The sequence below is a fragment of the Hippichthys cyanospilos genome, chromosome 7, assembly GCF_059441005.1.
Source record: "Hippichthys cyanospilos isolate Australia breed blue-spotted pipefish chromosome 7, RoL_Hcya_1.0, whole genome shotgun sequence".
NCBI lineage: Eukaryota > Metazoa > Chordata > Actinopteri > Syngnathiformes > Syngnathidae > Hippichthys > Hippichthys cyanospilos.
In genome coordinates, this window is record NC_142375.1 from 15,699,580 (window position 1) to 15,709,197 (window position 9,618).

Sequence of the window (9,618 nt, forward strand, 5' to 3'; positions counted from 1 at the left end):
TGGACTGATGAGACAAATGCACATGTATGTATATTGACACACACGAGAACACACAAACACCGTTGAATATTTTGATGATTAAAAATATAATGTTCATTTCTCTTTTGTTTTAATTTCATGGTGTCTATTTTACTGTTAACCCAAAACAGGAAATAACAAAGTAAAAATAAGCATACCTTTCTTTTTGTTTAGAGTACTTGGATTTTTTTTTTTCTTGAATGATCTCTTTAATGGTCCCTTTAAGTCACACATTTTCAAAAATTACTGACAGGGTAGGATTTTAATCCCCGCAATAAACGGCTGAACAAAGCCGTTACAAATCAAGCTAGTTTTAAACAGCTTTCGACCTATCGACTTGAATGCACCGCTATTTGCTACAGAACACGCCTATGGAGGTCATGTTTATTGTTTACCAACGACTTTGGACCTCGGAAGTTCCAAGTAGCATATGTCCTTCTTCCGAGCGGCTTGGAATGCAGCCTGGATGGACGGAGGCCATATATTTCCCACGAGCCCACCTGATCTCTCTAGAGCGATTATGTTTCATTTGTAACGCACACCGCCCGAGGGGACAGTAAACTGGACTCTCCTTTAGAGAGGTCGTTTGGTCAGTTGTTGTTGTTTGTCTTTGAGTAAAGTCTTTGGTTTGGTGCTGATGAAAATGAAGGCTGTCAGGGAAGCGCAGATGCGCTGGCACCCACTTGGCGTCACACACTACGAGCAGCTGTTATTTTTTAATTATGCACAAAGTTGGGCTATTGTCTGCTTCCAAAACCCATTTGCTTCCATCCGCTCCACTGATTCACGCACACATCGCTTGTCTGCAGCGTTCACATTGGCTGGGAGCGTTCCAGAGAGAACACGGTGGTTTTCTTCCATTTGTTTTTGCAAGCCGCATAACCCATTTTAGCCATGAATATTGACCATCATGTCCATTTTCCGAGGCTGGGCTTCAGCCTAATTCAACCGCCGGCTTTGATATGAAAGATGAGTCTTGTCCCAAGGAAATCGGATTATTCTTATTGACGGGAAGAGGTGGAGTCACATCAGCCGGGCTGGTGAGCGGACTTGTGGATGACAGGAGGTTGGTGGCGACGCGTTTTGGGAGGAAGTGATATATTCGGGAATTAGCGGAGTCGAGCGTGAAGAGGTTTCAAGATCTTGTTGTGCAAATGGAGTGGAAGCCTTTAGCATATAAATGAGATGGACTTTGTGCTCCCACCAAAGTAGTTTGTGTATCCACTCTAAAGCTCACCCACTCGCTCGCAGATACATAAAACACACCTGCGGCCCGTGCACCTAAACCCCTTTGGCGGTGCTCTCAATTAGCGCTTTGTTTTCACAAGATCGAATCAGGCCGAGTGCTTTGCTGCTTCTGCCGCTGCTGCTCTTTGTCATGCACACTCCCTCTGCTGTCATCTGCCTACGCTACTGTCTCCTGTCTGCCCTTACTGTATGCTACTTTCGGACCAAAGATGAAATGTCACTGACCGGCGTTTCTCGCCTGAGTTGAATTCAAACATTCATGCCTCGTTTACGTACCACGTCACACAGTAGAGGAGTGGTCCTCTACAAGATCCTTGAAAACTATCACTTGCTAGTCGATCGGATGTCCGGTGATTGTGCCAAAAATTTGGCTAATGCTAAATAATATTGTTATTTTGGACAAAGATCCATCCATCCACCGCTCATCTGGGGTCGAAAGCATTTTTATTGAATTGATATGAGAGTCCTGGTTTGAAACTTTCGTTCCAGGTCTTTCCAAGATTTTGCCAGCGATGCAATGTGTGCCTTTGAGTTCAAATTTGCCCACGGTGCAAATATGCTGCTCTGCATGGTTTCACACCCATCCACAAACTGCATTGAGTTTATATGGTATGGAATGATGCTGCAATAAAGCTAAACTTTCAGTCATTCAGACATTCAGTCTGTTGCCGCGCTAAGGCTGAGCTATAACAATCTGACATTGGAAGTTGGGGAGGTTCCGGGCATTAGTTTGCGGTGTCGGATTAGTTAAGGAAATACCGTCATAAAGTTGGGGCAGTCAACACGTTCAATTGGCGTTGGATCGTTATGACTTTGACCGCTCTGAATGGCTGCTAGCTAGAAAACCAGCACACTGGTTACTTCTTAAAAAAGATACCAAGATAACGCTATGCATTGTTAATGTTTTGATGTTGCACCCCCCGTTTTTTCTTTTTAGTGATTACGTAAATATAAAAAGGTACAGACTTTGAAATCAACTTAAATATGAACAGTTTTTGTCAAATACAATTATTGGTGATTTATTTTTTTTTTAAAGGCCAGAAGGCTTTCTAGGCTTGCACAAGATGATACATTCACCAAGTCCTGGCTGCCCCAGGTTTTCCAATTAATCACACCACAGAGAAGAGAAGGAGTCTCTCTAATGAATATGGCTTGCTGTTCACTGTGGTGATTGAAAAAAGTATTTCGACAAAGCAAAGAGTGGAACGTGCTCTTTTCAAATGAACAGAAAAAGTTGACAGGAAAAATACTCAAGTAGGATCAATGAAAAAACTCCTTAAGTACAGCGATGAAGTGTTTGTACTGAATTGCTTCCCACCACTCATTCCCATCACCATTTCATCACCTTGCATCCAGGAAAAAACACAGGATGGATAAGTGGAACACCCACGCGATCTGAGCCTACTCACAGTGTTCTCTCTGTCCTTGATAATTGTGCAAATGCTGAGAAACAAACATTTAGACGGTTAACATTAGGTTTTTTTACTGTGCAGCTGCCATCAACATTATTGGTAAAAGAAATATTGGAAGGACAGTATTATACATATACAGTATATATATATATATATATATATATATATATATATATATATATATATATATATATATATATATATATATATATATATATATGTCTGTGGAATTGAATAATTGAATATATGTTTAAAAATGATATTCCTGGAATTCAATTGTCCTTCGGTGTGATTGGGTGCGTGAATGGTTATTGGTCTCTGTGTGGCCTGCAATTGGCTGGCAACCACCAGTTCAGGGTGTCCCACGCCTTGTGCCCAAAGTCAGTAAGGTCTCAATTGTGACTGCTTTCATGAAGTGATGATTTTGCTGCCAGACCGTGGACCTGTCGACAGCATGGGGATGGATGGCTATGAATTATACATGCGCTCCAGAAACGAGAGGAAATTTGTCTATGAATAGAAAGATGGCTTCGGATATGTGCGCTCTGTTGAGTGGACACCAGATAAGACCTCTTTTGAACAGGTTTCCTAAGTGTGTATAATCATGCTATTAACACACATGATGTCTGTCCACAGATCATTACTCACTACTGAGCAAATGTGCTTGCCAGGCAGATGAAATGAAGCAATTAATTGAAACATTGTAGAGTTAGAGTCATATACTATTTAAATGCAATATTGTATTTCCACTCATAGAGGTCAGGGGCATTTGTCTAGTCGCTTTATCAAAATATTAACTGTTACGTTTGTGTTACAATGGTGAAAAGAATGTGTTAACGCATCATTTCATCACTTTCTATTTATGTGCTGTTTTATTGTTGGTTCTTTTGAAAAATGCAGTGAAGGAGCTGGAACTAAGTGACGCAGCCGTCTAACAAGACAAGCAGAAGTGCTCTGCTGAAGGTTATCTACAAACACAACATTTTTTTTAGCTTTTGTGTTTAGCTTTTAAGTTTGAAGGAAGCATTAAGTTGAGTAATTGTCAAGACAGGCATGATTACGCCATTTAAAATACACACACACAGACACACACATTTCAAGATCTGTTTTTGCACTCCAAAACACCATTTCTGTTTCAACATCAGGAGTAGCCATTGTTAAATGCTTTGTCAAACAAACATCAAACATTATTGTAGTTGTGTTAATACCTCTTTCAAAACAGGTAGAGAATACTGTATGGTGATATTTTATTTGGGTTTGCGCTTGAGTATTAATGGTTGCCAACCCATATTCTAAGGCTCTCTACACAATAACCTGACAGTAAGCTGTCATGGCCCCCTGCAAAACCAAGTACGTACCTTCTGCACATGCGTTTGATGTACTCCTCCATGCTATAGGCGGCGAGAGTCACTGTTCCTACTGCGAGTTGTACATTTCGCACAATACAGCATCATGGGATTGTATACAGGTTTGGACTTTTGTCCCACTTGTTTTTTTTCCGCATTCGTCACTTCCAGTTCTCATCTCGTCTTGTGTGTTAATTTGCTAGCAATACAGTTCAGGGACAGTTCAGGGGTAAGTGAGAGTTTTACAGGGTTCCTGCAAATATCTGTTAGTCTAATATGTTTGCTTTTTTTCTTGACAGGAAAAAGTATGTTTCTTTTCAAAGTACGAGCAAATTTATTGGAGCATGAAGTAACAGCTCGCTAAATATTGTTAGAGCTGCTAACCCTAACCCAAATGTGAGAAACTGACAGAATAGTTCTTTTGGGGTGGAGTTTTGCTTCCTCTAAATGAGACATTTAATGGCCAAGAACTGCCATGGTTCCCACGTGATCATTTGAAAAATGTGCCTACAAAAGCCAGATTTGTGCATGATAATTTATCTTATAGGAGCGGATGGACATGGCATGGAGCAGGCAACATTAGTCCCGTAGGCTCCATGAGCCCTCTGAAGAGTTATGAGAGGAGAACAATATCAGGTTACAGATACTGGAAGCTATTGAGCAACATAATGGCTTATGATCACTCACAAAATAACTATATTGCTGTGAAAAGGTTCCATTTGGACATGTGAAAAGGCTCCATTTGGACAAACCCATCACTTAGCGAGGCACGGTTGCAGAACAAGTCAGCACAAACAAAAATGATTCTTATGGAGCAAGCAATAGCAAATGGCGCGGGGATATTGAATGTTTTTCTCAAACAGGACATACTTGGAGAAAATTGACTTTTCAATTGCTTCTGTACAAATAGTTAGGCCTTCGGAGTGCCTGCCCACTCATCAAGTACAAAATTACACAAACGAGTAGTTTTAGGGTGAGCTGCCGGGGTAAAGTGGGAAACTTGCCATTGGGTGTTTTTCACACGCGAAGCAGATGACACAGAACCGCTATCATTCCTGAGCTGCAGTGTTGTGGGATGCAGATTAATATGAGCTGTATAGCCTTACAGGGGTCACAGAAAGAACAGTGTCTTTGATTAGGCATATTTTTTGTAGTGATAGTTTTTTCTTCACGTTTTGAAAGTAGACTGAAAACACATGTACAGGTACTGAATAGTTTTTTTTTCCCCTAGTCATTGGCCAAAATATGCATTTTAAATGCTAGAACATGCATTCCATTTGATCAAACGAGACCTATACAATCTTAATGAGCAAAAGATCAACAACGATAGATGATGCATATTTACTGAAAGATGTTTGTCAATTTGAATAAAAGGTTAACGTCATCTTTGAACACCATATTAGCATAAATCACTAAAAGAATAGAACATTAGTTCATTGGGTTAAAGGAGTGGGTGGATTGATTCACTCTCATGCACTTTTGTGCGTTTTTTTTTTTTATCAGTTTGTGTGAAGTTTTCTCACTGGGATTCTAGGGGAACCGTTTTTGATGTCGCACAAATAATAAGGTAAATTTTCCAGAAACTTAAAAGCTTTTCCGCGCTCTTTAGCTTAGAGGTCAAACTCTTCCATAACAAAATTATCTAGGCATGCTTTTTATGGACTGCGTTCACCGCACTGGGAAATGAAAAGAACCCTCACCAAAATGTTGATTTAGTGCAGTTTTAATAAACAGGTTAATTTGGGAAAATTTCCATACTTTGGCGCACTGCATTATAAGTAGGGATGTCAAAATAACAGATTAACTGCAGTCATAGTTAAGTTCTTTTTTTAAATCACAATAGTCCAAATTTTAATTCTAACCTTATGATGATTTATGCTAATTACATTCACTTTTATTCATCAGGTCTCTTGTATTTGAGTTCTTGGGGAAAACAAGGTCAATCACAACTGAAGGGGTCACTGATTGGCTGGCACTGTGTTTGTTCCTGGTATGGGTGAGAGGGCAAATTCAGGAGTAGAAGGAGGATGTCAAAATGGACGAGTCAAAATGGACGAGTATACGAGGTCTGTCGGTCTGATGAATGGTGAATTAAACTAAAAGAAAACAGCAATGGCAACTTAGATAAATTTAGACTGAAATAGATTTTTTTTAAGAGGATTGCTTACTGCTGATGCAGCTCAAGCTTAGCCTACCACATAAATGCAAAGCATCCAGCTGTGACCGCAGCCTCATCTAATGATAGCAACAAAGATGCTAACGTAGTGAGCTATAGCACTGTTCCAAACTAAACTTGAGAAAACCCCATTTGAACAATTCTGCCATGTACAGGATGGATGATGTTTTATTTTAATGTTATTTTGTAATTATTTGGTAGTTGACAAAAGAAAACTGTACCATTCCTCCTGGTGTTCAAAACAAAAATTTGCAGGCACCACTTAAGTGTTAGCTCAAAAAACTGCATGTGTTAAAATAATGACTGCTTCACTAATATATCTAAATTAATAAAAAAACTATGGTTCAGGGGGGACTCAGAAATTAAGGAGAAAACAGATTTTAAATGATTCTCTCAATGTATCTCATGATAAGGCACATGAGGTTATAACACACATTATAGCACATTAAGAAAAACAAATCAGCATCGCAAATGAGTCTAAATTTATTCCATTTCAAATGTAGCTGTAGACATACTAAGATTGAAATGTTTTAATCATTTGTAGACAGATTTAAATGACCATACTTTTCAGACCATAAAGTGAACGTAATGACAACTGAAAAGCAGATATTTATAATTATAGCACACCTGGATACCACCTTAGTTTTTTGAGAAAATGAAAGAATTTTTAAGATCGCCTTGCAGTCCAAAAAGCATGGCACCCAAATGGAAGCACACATCACAGATAAAAAGGTTTAACAGCTCCACATAGCTTTTAGTGTTCATTAAATATATCTGAGGTTGCGCTTGGAAATTGAAGACAACAATTTCCCGCATTTTGGAAAAAGGCTAACAGAAAAAGTGGAAAAAGTAAAGCACCGTGAAAACTTTCTGGATGTCTAGTGCAAATGTTTGAATGATTTCTGCTAAAATAAAATAATTCAAATACGGACACATGAGACATGGATTAAAAGAGTCTAATCATCCGTAGGAGTCTTTAAAGCATATGCATAACAAATACATAGCTATTTACCAAACAGTCGCATCCATGAAGTACCGTAAGAGCTGCAGCGAGCGCTTGGATGCGAGCTCCTTCAAACGCCCACCGGCCCGCCCATCAGCATGCACTAGACAACCATTACAGACACTAGAGCTTCCCACTTGTGCTGCCCTCTCCTCCACGCTGGCCCCGGTGCTCTCACCCTGACAAACTTCTATTCTTCTGGGCTGTCTATCATCTGCTGAGAGAGTCGGGATTTTATCACACAGGTCCAGAAGAGTCGTGAAAGAGAGTTTTTATCTGTGGTCGTGGCGGAGCTGCCATGCTTCGAACGGGATGTTTTTTTAATCTTCCCCCGTGCTGAAACTTCTAATGCAACTTCTCGCCATCGTCAGTGGCCAGAACAGCTCTTGAGTCTCTCAAATGAGCATGCTGTATGTTTATATGTGTCCAATCGAAAAGGCCTTTTTTCATGCCATCCACCAACTCTAATAGTAAGAAGCATTGTTTTCTCTTTTGAGCCGCACCAACTAACAGTTTAGCATGACTTGAATCTGTAACTGTGCTAGAAACTGGTTTCGCACAAAAAGTTATGCAAACAAAATCTGGTTCATACCGGTCATACCCATAATTCACTCAAAAAACAATAGAGCCTTGGAATAAGATAGGTATTACGTAACACGAGTAGCAGAGGTATTTCAGTCATTTCATGTGTCTTTTTTGTGGAATTATTTTTCACTATTCTGCAACTGCATTTTCCCTCAAATTGAGAGCACCAGAGAAGATGACTAATCTATCACCCCAATCTTCCACAGTTGGGTACAAAAATTCATTCCCCCCCATAAATATAATCAAAATATTTGTTTTTCAAATTAATATTCACTTTTTTATATTCAAACATTACCTTAAGCAGTTTACTGCTGTGACTGCTGTAATAATTGAACCGGAAGCATTTTAATAATCCACATTATGTGTTAAGTTTTAGTTGAACAAGTTAAAAAAAATGTTGTCTACAAGCTGTAGTGCAGGGGTTTCAATTACAGGCTTGGTAATCAGTTAAACTCCATATATTTTTTTTTTAATTGAACACATACTGTAAAAATATTGAATATTTGACACAATATTGTATTTTCCATTCAACTGAACCTAAAAGACAAAATCCAATCAAGAATGTTTATGGACGTGACATTTTGTGTCAACATTATTGATGAGGCTCTAAGTCAAGAGGGTTCTAGTTAAGGTTATTATAAGATTTTTAAACTGGAGGACTTTCATTGTCTTCAGGACATAATTGTTTTACTTTGAAGTACATTCCTTAAGAGTGGAAACTCTCAAGCATCTTTGGCCAAAGCTCAAGAGCAAACAGCAAGAGTTGAATATAAAGAGCCATTACTAGCATCTAAAACGGTCAAACAACAAAAACAGAAACAGTCCCTTGACTGACATAAATCTCAAGTATCCTCACATGATCTTGAGCAAAAATCACTGCTGCAAACTAGGCCATAACATTTGACTAACAGTTTACGTGATTTTATATCAACAAATGCATTGCCTTCGCAATAGCGTTAAACGCACTTTCTTTTTCGCTTGCAAATTGTGCTTTCTGAAACAATAATGTGAAATCTTTGTTCACTGTTTAATCCTCGATTTGCATATCACCAAGCTCTTCTGCACATTTCCAACAGGCTATTTGTGGAAAACGAGAAAAAAATCATACATCTGCAAGACTTGACTTGAATTAGAAAATTCAACCAGGTAATTTCAGTGTTTACTAAGAAACAGCCTCCTCATTGATGTTGAGTTGTGCACACCGTATATAATGTCCTGATTTCCGTCTTTTTTCATGCCTTTAACCATCAGCAAGAATTTTGATTAATGTTGATTGGCATGGTATGCATAAGTGAGAAACGGATTTGAGATTTTTATGTTCCGCACTTCCGTGCAGTGACATCAAGCAGCTGTGCTCTACCCACGAAAGAGGAAGTAACACGAAAGCGGCGGGACGTACCAAGTTACCATGGAGACTCTTAAAAATCATTTGATTGAATAAAAGTAAACAGTAGGTGCAACTTTACAGCGCCGCTTCTCACCGTCAGAGGCCGGCTGTGATCTCTCCTTATGCTCCGTTGGGTTTTCTATTACGGTCGCCCTGGGAGTTGCCTGCGCGCAATTGAGAAACTCTCTCTTTATTTCGATGCTGTAATAATAAATTCCTCATCCGTGTTGTCCCCCGCCAAAATGTTTCAAGCCTAAAACTGGCCTATTTTGGAAACCGGGCTCTCGCTCATCCAACTTTGAAAACATTTTCAAACGGGGACATGAAAGCCAGCGACGTGTCCCTCCTTCGGCCAAAATGAATTGCCTGGCAGGACTAATAATCACGTCGCACAGTGCAGCGCGGTCCCTGGGACCATCAGACCTGATTGCTCTCGATCATAA